At 34.5% G+C, this 9,578-nt stretch overlaps 1 pseudogene; it reads right to left on the reverse strand.

The window, feature by feature from the left end:
- Positions 1-2,753: 2,753 nt before the first annotated feature.
- LOC124918867 lies at positions 2,754-5,308 on the reverse strand (annotated as a pseudogene).
- Between the last annotated feature and the right edge of the window lie 4,270 nt (positions 5,309-9,578).

A 9,578-nucleotide genomic window follows, 5' to 3' on the forward strand; every position in this document is an offset into this window, starting at 1 on the left:
ATTTTGTTATGATCACGTATACTTTATTGTTTGTCACCTTGTGCCAATCCTAAAAGAAATTGATGAAAAGGAATACACCGCTAATAGCAAATTGATGTAGAAGATTTACTAAAAACCCTTTGAATGAGAACAGTCCTGAAACACAACAAGAATCAAATAACTCACTTTTTCATCCCACTAATATTCAAAAGTGTAAAACAATATTATGAGAAATGTATCAAAACAATTTATCAAATTCGAACAAAATCAGAAACTTGAAAACAGATTTAAAATTTTAATTAGGTCTACTTTACCTTATTAGAAAAAAACTTGAGCGAATACAGAATCCTTCATATGGAGAGTTTACCATTCAATTGTATTTTCAAAGGTCCATTAACATTCGATATATAGCCAATAACTTGAATGTTTGGTGTCGGTTGCTAGTCTATTCTAATCAGTAGAGTAAAACCCTCTAAGCAATTCTGATCTCTGATAATCAAATACATAAATGTCAAGAAATAACTTTAGAAAAGTTTATTGACAAAAGATTATAGACAGAAAGATAAGATGAGACATGGGTAGTAGTAAGTAGAAGATGATGACCAAGCTCCGATTCAAATAAGAAATTTAGAGGATCATTATTGACTTGGTAGAAGTTACGATCAGAAGTAACGGTTGATTAGTTATTAAAAAAATTATATTTTCTTTTCTCTTTTTGTTCAAATTTTTACTCAAAATTTTAGACAATAAACTTTACCTTGATCTTCATTAGTAGCTCGTAACCAGACATTCTGCGCCACACACTTCACCTTAGTATTGATCGAACTAGATTATTGTTTCCTGAATTTATTTAAATAGTTGCACCGGGTACGTGGTATATGAATTCTCGAAACTTCACTATTATTGTAATGTGAAAATTCCTCATACCTCTACTTTCACAATGTTCTTGGAGATTTCCGAAAAATCTTCTTTTAGTTGTCTTGAATTTTTCGCATTATCAAGCACAAAATGGTAGTGTGTTTCGAAATCTGATTTTTTCTCAAATATTGATTTTTTATTTAATACTAATGCAAAATTTAAATTTAATAAAAATATACAAAATATACAAGTTAGTTTTATGAATTAGTGATAAACGTTTAATTTAAAATTATTTCTAAACATTATAATAATATTTAGAAAAATAAGTTATATTCTTAATATAAAATATATATATATATATATGTAAAAAACTAAAAAAAACATTAATACAAAAATACGTTTTTAATAAATTTAATACCAATGTAAATTTAATGAAAATAGGTTTTATGGAAAATATAAATTATTTTAGAATAAATAAAAATAATACAATATTTATAAGTATAATACAAAATAAAAAATTTGTTTTTGAATGAATGATAAATATAAGTTGAATTCAAAATTATTTATAAACATGATAAGAATATTTATGAATAAATAATATTCTTAATATAAGAAATATATATATATATATATATATATATGTAAAAATCTAAATAAAATATATTACAAAATATATTTTTAATATATTTAATCTAAATTTTAATTTTATAAAAGTAAGTTTAATACAAAATTTAAATTATATTAGATTAATTAAAAAAAATACAATTTTAATATAATTAAGACTAATACAAAATATAAAAATTTGTTTATAAATTAATAATAAATATAAGTTTAATCAAAAATTAAAAATTAATTATAAATATTATAAGAATATTTTTAAAATAAATAATATTCTTATATAATATAATAAATATATAAGTAAAAAACTAAACAAAATATAATTCAAAATATGATTTTAAAAAAATTTAATACATATTCAAATTTAATGAAAATCAGTTTAATACAAAATTTAAATTTAATTAAAATTATATTTGATTAAATAGAAAAAAAATGTAATTTTAATAAATTTAATAAAAGAAAAATTAATTTTATAAAAATATAACAGTGTTTTTATGAATTAATGTTTTAATATAATTTTAATTGAAAATTAAAAATTATTTAAAAATATTATAAAATATTTAAAAAAAAAACTTTAATTGAAAATTGAAAATTATTTTAAACATTATAAGAATATTTTAAGAAAAACTTTAATTAAAAATTTAAAATTATTTACGAATAGATTTTATAATGCAAAAGGTTACCACAAAGTGGCAAATTCAAAAACATATTCTTTTAGAAGTAAGCATACTTGTGCAGGATTTGCAAATGATTTTGGCATCAGATTTTGGGCTTTGTTGTACTTTCCTGCTTGAGTTTTTCTTGCTTGCTTTACAGGATGAGTAGGTACATGAGCTACCTTTTTCCCATCTGAAATTTATAATATTTGCATCATCCAAAAGCAGTCCATAATTGTGTCGATATGTAATGAAAAATTTGATTTTTTGAAACCCAATTTGCTTACCATTCTTTTGAGGGGTGGTATCAGCCTAAGCTAAGAGGCCTTCTTAGCTTGAACAGGAGTCTTTGAAGCTGAATCATTGGCTCTCTTCTTATCAATAATAGGCTTCAATAGAAAACATTGTCAACATATTAGAGCAGTAGAGCAGACCCGCAAAAAACATTTGGCAACCGAAAAGAAAAAGTAAAATAAAAGATACCTTCTTGGGAGTTGGGGTTTCCTCTTCATCATCAGAGTCATCAGAATCACCCTCCATATCCTAAATCAACAACCACGAATTAGATAGGCTATTTGAACCTTCTTCAAAGTTTTTACATTATCTGAATAACAGTAAAACATGAATTACCTCATCAGATTAATTAGCGCTATCCTTTTTTGGCTCAACAATGCTCACCTTTTGCTTGGAAGATGTTTCAGATTTGGCAGTAGTTTTAGCATTGGTTGCAATGGGTTTTGCAGCCTCTACCTTAGCTGTAAAGTATATCATTACAAAATAAATTATAAGAAGATAAGACCATTTTAACGTATGTATTCAGCTTTAGCAAGCAAAAACTTACCAACAACAGGTATGAGTGTGGGCACAAGTTCTTCATCTTCCTCATCATCATCTTCATCTAACAATTAGATAAGATTGTCTGGTTTAAGAAAGATCTCCCTAAGCCTGCTTTGACCACAAAATTATACTTCAAACGATGAAAAGTGCTCTTCAAAATTATACTTCAGATTGTCTTGTTTGAAAATATATATTATGAATATCCTAATATAATTAAAAACAGAGAGTTCTGATCTCAAGATTAGAGAAGAAATACAAATTAGATATAGTTCTGATCTCAAGATTAGAGAAAAAATACAAATTAGATTATATCTGCTATCTCTTTTCGCTTTTCCCAAATTAATATTTTCTTTTGAATGTATAGATGTCGTCGATAACAGTACTAGAATCGATTCAATTTTAGGGTATCATATCATTATTATCATGATATTATTAGTAATTGAGGATTTAAAAAAATAAAATTTGTTGGTCGTGGACCACGGTTCCAGGTGAATAAAGTATTTAACAAGGAACGTCATTTTCCAAACTTACAACAACAGTAAACAAAGAAAGTAAACAAAGAAACTGAAGACAATCAAACACAGACTAACGAGTAAAAGCATATAAAACAATACAAACCTAAAAAAGAAGAGAATAAAAGAACGAACCAAAATAGTATATGGATGGAAGCGATCCATAAATGTGAATACTCCCACATCCAAGAGTTCATATGAATAATTTTAGGGAATAAGAGTGTTGCCTGGTTGTATGGCTCTGCACACACCCTTAATAGTCCACCCCACCTAGAGTCCTTTGAGATGGAAGGCACCCTATTGGTGGCACGTTGAAAACCGCAATCTTGCGAGCGCCCAATTCATAGAGTTCCTAAATTAAAATATATAACTAAATTGTAAGCTATGTTGCACGGATAGGGATACGGGTATCGTATCAAATACGATACGGATACGGCGATACGGAAAATTTTGAAAATATAGGATACGATACGTTTAAGATACGCATATTATTAAAAATATATATATATAATAATAATTAAAAAAATTAAAAAATATTAATAGTTAGTTAATAACTTGATGTGAATCTAAAGTTTATCTTGTTTATCTAAAAAACACATAAGATAGACAAAGTAAGATAAGGGAAGCTTGAGTCAAGAGGAGGAAATGTTACTTTAGGGTTAGTTTTGTTTTAAACATTTCAGTCCTCCTAAAATTTTTACTTTTAAAAAATTACCCAAAACGTATCCAAAAACGTATCCAAGCCGTATCCAAACCGTATCGAATTGGTCAACTCCATTAAAAGTCAACGACACTTCTTTTGCCGTATCCGATACCCGTTTTGCCGTATCGTATCTGTATCCGTGTTGTATCCGTATCCGATACTCCGAAAAAAAAAATTTGGAGTATCCGTGCTACATAGATTGTAAGTAGTTTGTAGGATGAAAGAAATTATTGAATTATAATTAAAGAAAAGACCACCTTAATGAAATCGGTAGCATGAGATCGGTATAAGAGTTGATGTCATATTGAGCCTCTCTTAAGCGAAAGGTGAAATAATTATTGGTTAGATCGTCGGAGCCAGCCACCACGAGAAAGAGGCTATTGCTCAAGATAAAACTGCTTCTTTCCTCTCCTACTAATCCTTTAATTTTTCTCAAGTATTCTTTGAATAACTCCAATTGTTGCATCATTGGTTATCACAGACTAATTCATCATCCAAATACAAAAATTAAATCAAATCATAATCAATCAAATTAACATTAAATATGTGTACCGCTATTTGAGACGTTTGAGGATCGTAGCCGGAGGAGCCAGACGCAAATGTCACTCCGGTTGGGAGATCATTATCGAGCAAGGTTGGATCTAAGTAAGCTGGAAGTAACTCTTTGATTCCCAGCTTCTCAGCTGCAAAATCATGCAGAATGTTATTAATTTAAAATGACAAACCATTTCATTTGATTGATATGGTAAAAATTAACCCCACAAAAACCATTTCAAACAAATCTATATAAAAAACTGAAAAAAGTATGAAAACAACAGAGATCAAATGAAACATTAATCCACAAAACATCATATGAAGATCCGCACATATCTCTACCCTTGGGTCACATTTAATATGATCATGCACAAGTTTTTGTAAAAAAGAGTTAAATTAAAAAAATTAAGAAATGATTAAGTACTCTTCGTACCTATTAAGTCAGCGGGAGTCTTGCCGTTGGAAAACCTTCCTGTGGGAATTTGATGGATGAAATCGGTGCCATAGGGAGGGAAGTTACATTTGACTAAAGTTGTGAGATTGTTGTTGTTTCCGTTTTCAACAATGGAATCTCCAAAGGCTATAACTGCCGGAATCGTCATATTTTGGGGCGAGGGCGTGTTGAATAAACTTTAATTAATAAGGTATTTAGTTTTTTGATGTTTAATAATCCTAGAGTAATAACTAGGGGTGAGTGGGATAACCAAGAGATTTGGGTAGGAGCTATTTAATATGCAGAATAATTTTGTTTTGTAATTTGAAGAGTCAAGCATATGAAGAGTCTATGCTTTCCTATAAAGAGTTGTAAAAATCTATTTGAGATAATAAGAAAGATATATTTTGGCATCTTGTTATCAACAAATTGGTATCAGAGCTATTGTGTGTGAGGTGAGCGTGAGAAAACTTGTTAGTCTCAAAAGAGAACGCCGCGGTGTGCGCTGGCCGAGAGAGAAAAATAAGAGCGATCGAGAGCCTTATGAGGTGTGTGTGTTGAGTGTAAACACTTGAGAGGAATGGCAGGTCTAACCAATGGCATCCCGCTACCCAAGTTGACAAAAGGCGTCAACTACGACAACTGGAAGGTGCAGATGAAGGCCCTTTTCGGTTCCCAAGATAACTGGGATGTGGTCGAGACTGGGTATGAGGAACCGGAGAACACAGATGGGTATTCAAATGCCCAGTTGAACGCGTTGAAGGTCGTTCGAGCTAAAGATAGGGCGGCTCTATATCTACTATACCGATCTGTCGACGAATCTGGTTTTGAGAAGATAGCTGACGCAAAATCTTCCAAAGTGGCATGGGATATACTCGAAATAGCAAACAAAGGAGACGAACGGGTGAAGCAAGTCCGACTTCAAACCCTAAGGGGCGATCTGGAAAACATGAGGATGAAAGAGTCTGAAAGCGTATCTGAGTTCATTACTCGAGTGGAGACCGTGGTGAACAAACTAAATCGGAATGGTGAGAGTCTTTCATCAAACCGAGTTGTTGAAAAGATTCTGAGGTCATTGACAGATAGTTTCGAAAATATTGTGTGCGCAATAGAGGAATCTAAGGATCTATCAACGCTCACCATTGAAGAGCTTGCTGGGTCCTTGGAAGCGCATGAGCAGAGAAGGAAAAACAAGAAGGGGGAGTCTCTTGAACAGGCTCTCCAGGCGAAGGCGACAATAAAAGAGGAGAAGGTGCTTTATGCTCAGAGTACCAGAGGCAGAGGAAGAGGCAGAAGCCTAGGTGGTAGAGGAAGAGGTGGACGAGGAAGTGAGCAAGTCGGCCAACAGAACTGGCATGGCAGAGGTCAAGCTCGGGGTGGCCGGATAAACACAAATAATAATATTGAGTGTTATAACTGTGGAAAGAATGGACATGTTGCCAAGGATTGTTACTCGATAAAATGTTACAATTGCGGAAAGCTGGGTCATATTTCCAAAGATTGTAGATCCGAGAAGAAAAAGGAGGAACCAACAAACTTTTTTGCTGAGAAAGAAGATGAAGGGTTGTTGCTGGTGACAAAAATTCCAGAAACTGAGATCAAACCAAGCTGTTCTGATAACTCATTTTGGTACTTGGATACCGGGGCAAGTAACCACATGTGCGGCGACGAGAGCTTATTCAAAATACTCTCAAAGGTGGAGTCCGGATCCATTTCTTTTGGCGATGCTTCAAAAGTAGCCGTCAAAGGTCGAGGAACGATCAGGTATCAGCAGAAAAATGGGGGAATCGGAGAAATCAGAGATGTTTACTACGTACCTGATCTCAAAAGCAACATACTGAGCATGGGACAGTTGATGGAGAAAGGGTACTCGGCTATAATGAAGGACCGAGAAATGCAACTGAAGGATAAACTTGGGAGACTCATTGCCCAGGTAGAAATGAAGAAAAACCGTATGTACAAACTTGAGCTTAAAATAGTTCAAGATAAATGTATGCAACTTGATCTAGAGGATGAGGCCATGAAGTGGCATTATCGGTTCGTTCATCTTCACTTCGGAGGGTTGAACGAGCTGGTGAAAAAGGAGATGGTGCTTGGAATGCCTAACATTATATTCGAAAAGAGTTTCTGTGAAGAATGTGTGATCGGGAAACAAGCGAGGTCTTCTTTCCCAAGCAGTTCTGAATACAGAGCAAAGGAGCAACTCGGACTCATTCACACAGATTTATGTGGGCCAATAACTCCAGAATCATTTAGTGGTAAAAGATACTTCTTTTCTTTAATTGATGATTTTTCGAGAAAGACGTGGGTTTATTTTCTGAAGGAGAAGTCAGAAGTGTTTGAAAACTTCAAGAAATTTAAAGTGATGGTGGAGAAAGAAACAAACAAAGTTATCAAAGCAGTCCGATCTGACAGAGGAGGTGAGTTCACTTCTAACGAGTTCAACAAATACTGCGAAGAACATGGAATCAAGCGTTTCTTGACTGCTCCATATTCTCCGCAGCAAAACGGTGTAGCAGAACGAAAGAATCGAACTATACTCGATATGGTTCGATCTATGTTGAAAGGAAAGAATATGCCGAAACAGTTTTGGGCAGAGGCAGTGCAGTGCGCAGTTTATGTGCAAAATAGATGTCCACATGCCAAGCTAGGAGAGAAGACACCTCAAGAGATTTGGAGTGGTATGAAGCCGAGTGTCTTTCATCTCAAGGTATTCGGTAGTGTGGCCTATGGGCAAGTACCAAGTCAGCACAGGACAAAGTTAGAAGATCGAAGCAAGAAGTACATATTTATCGGGTATGATGAAAAATCTAAGGCATATAAATTGTTTGATCCTATTAATAAGAAATTGGTGGTGAGTCGAGATGTTCACGTGGAGGAATCAATGACATGGAACTGGAGTAACACGATCGAGGAAGAAACTAGTTCAGAGGCTGTTATGCCTCCGATATCAACAACCACCGAGCTTTCAGAAGATGAATCTGAGCCTCTACAACCCAGAATGAGAAGTCTACGGGAGATATATGACACTACAAATGAAGTCCACATTGTATGTCTTCTCGCCGACTCAGAAGATTTGAATTTTGAGAAAGCTGTACAAGACGAGAAATGGAGATTGGCTATGGATGAAGAAATTGGGGCAATTGAACGCAATAAAACTTGGGAGCTAACCGACCTTCCTGAAGGAACTCGACCCATTGAAGTAAAATGGGTGTACAAAAAAAAGATAAATGTCGAAGGAGAGGTTGAGCGTTATAAGGCTCGACTTGTGGTGAAGGGCTATAGACAAAAGGAGGGAATCGATTATGATGAAGTTTTTGCTCCTGTCACGAGAATGGAGTCAATCCGACTTCTGATCTCGTTAGCTGCTCAAAACCAATGGCCAATTCTACAGATGGATGTGAAATCAGCATTTCTAAATGGAGTGTTGAAGGAGGAGGTGTACGTCGAGCAACCACTTGGGTATATGAAGAGAGGTGATGAGAAGAAGGTGTTGAGATTGAGAAAAGCCCTCTATGGGCTGAAGCAGGCTCCTCGTGCTTGGAATGAGAGAATTGACGAGTATTTCAAGAAAAATGGGTACCAGCAATGTCCGTACGAGCATGCCTTGTACACAAAGAAATCAGAAAATGATATGATGGTAGTCGCTCTTTATGTCGACGACCTCATATTCACCGGAAGCAACACAAAACTGATTGAGGAGTTCAAGGAGGTAATGAAGAAGGAGTTCGAGATGACAGACTTAGGTTTGATGAAATATTTTCTTGGCCTAAAAGTGAAGCAGTCAGAGGAAGGGATTTTTATATCCCAAGAGAGGTATGCGCTTGAAATTTTAAAAAAGTTTAAAATGGAGGACTGCAACCCAGTTTCAACTCCAATGGAACCAGGCACTAAACTCTCAAAGTTTGATGGAGGAGAACGGGCTGATGCTGGGAGATATCGAAGCTTAGTCGGAAGTCTAAGGTATCTTACAAGCACGAGACCCGACCTAATGTTGAGTGTTGGGATAACAAGCAGATTCATGGAGGATCCAAGCTATACACATTGGAAGGTTTTGAAGAGAATTCTGAGATATGTTCGAGGAACTCTTTCACTTGGTATTTTCTATTCAAAATCAGATAACTACCGATTATTAGGTTACTCTGATAGTGATTGGTGTGGTGATGTTGATGACCGGAAAAGTACTCCGGGTTATGTATTCCTACTCGGAAATACGGCTTTTACTTGGTTGTCAAAGAAGCAGCCTATTGTAACTCTGTCGACCTGCGAGGCAGAGTATGTGGCGGCCTCTTGGAGTGTGTGTCATGCAGTATGGCTTTCAAATTTACTAAAGCATTTGGGAGTGATCCGAGACGAAGGGACTGTGATTCGAGTTGATAACAAGTCGACGATCGAGTTGGCAAAGAATCCAGTTAATCACGGAAGGAGCAAGCACATTGACGTCCGAT

The sequence above is a fragment of the Impatiens glandulifera genome, chromosome 1 (assembly GCF_907164915.1).
Source record: "Impatiens glandulifera chromosome 1, dImpGla2.1, whole genome shotgun sequence".
In the NCBI taxonomy this organism is placed as follows: Eukaryota; Viridiplantae; Streptophyta; class Magnoliopsida; order Ericales; family Balsaminaceae; genus Impatiens; species Impatiens glandulifera.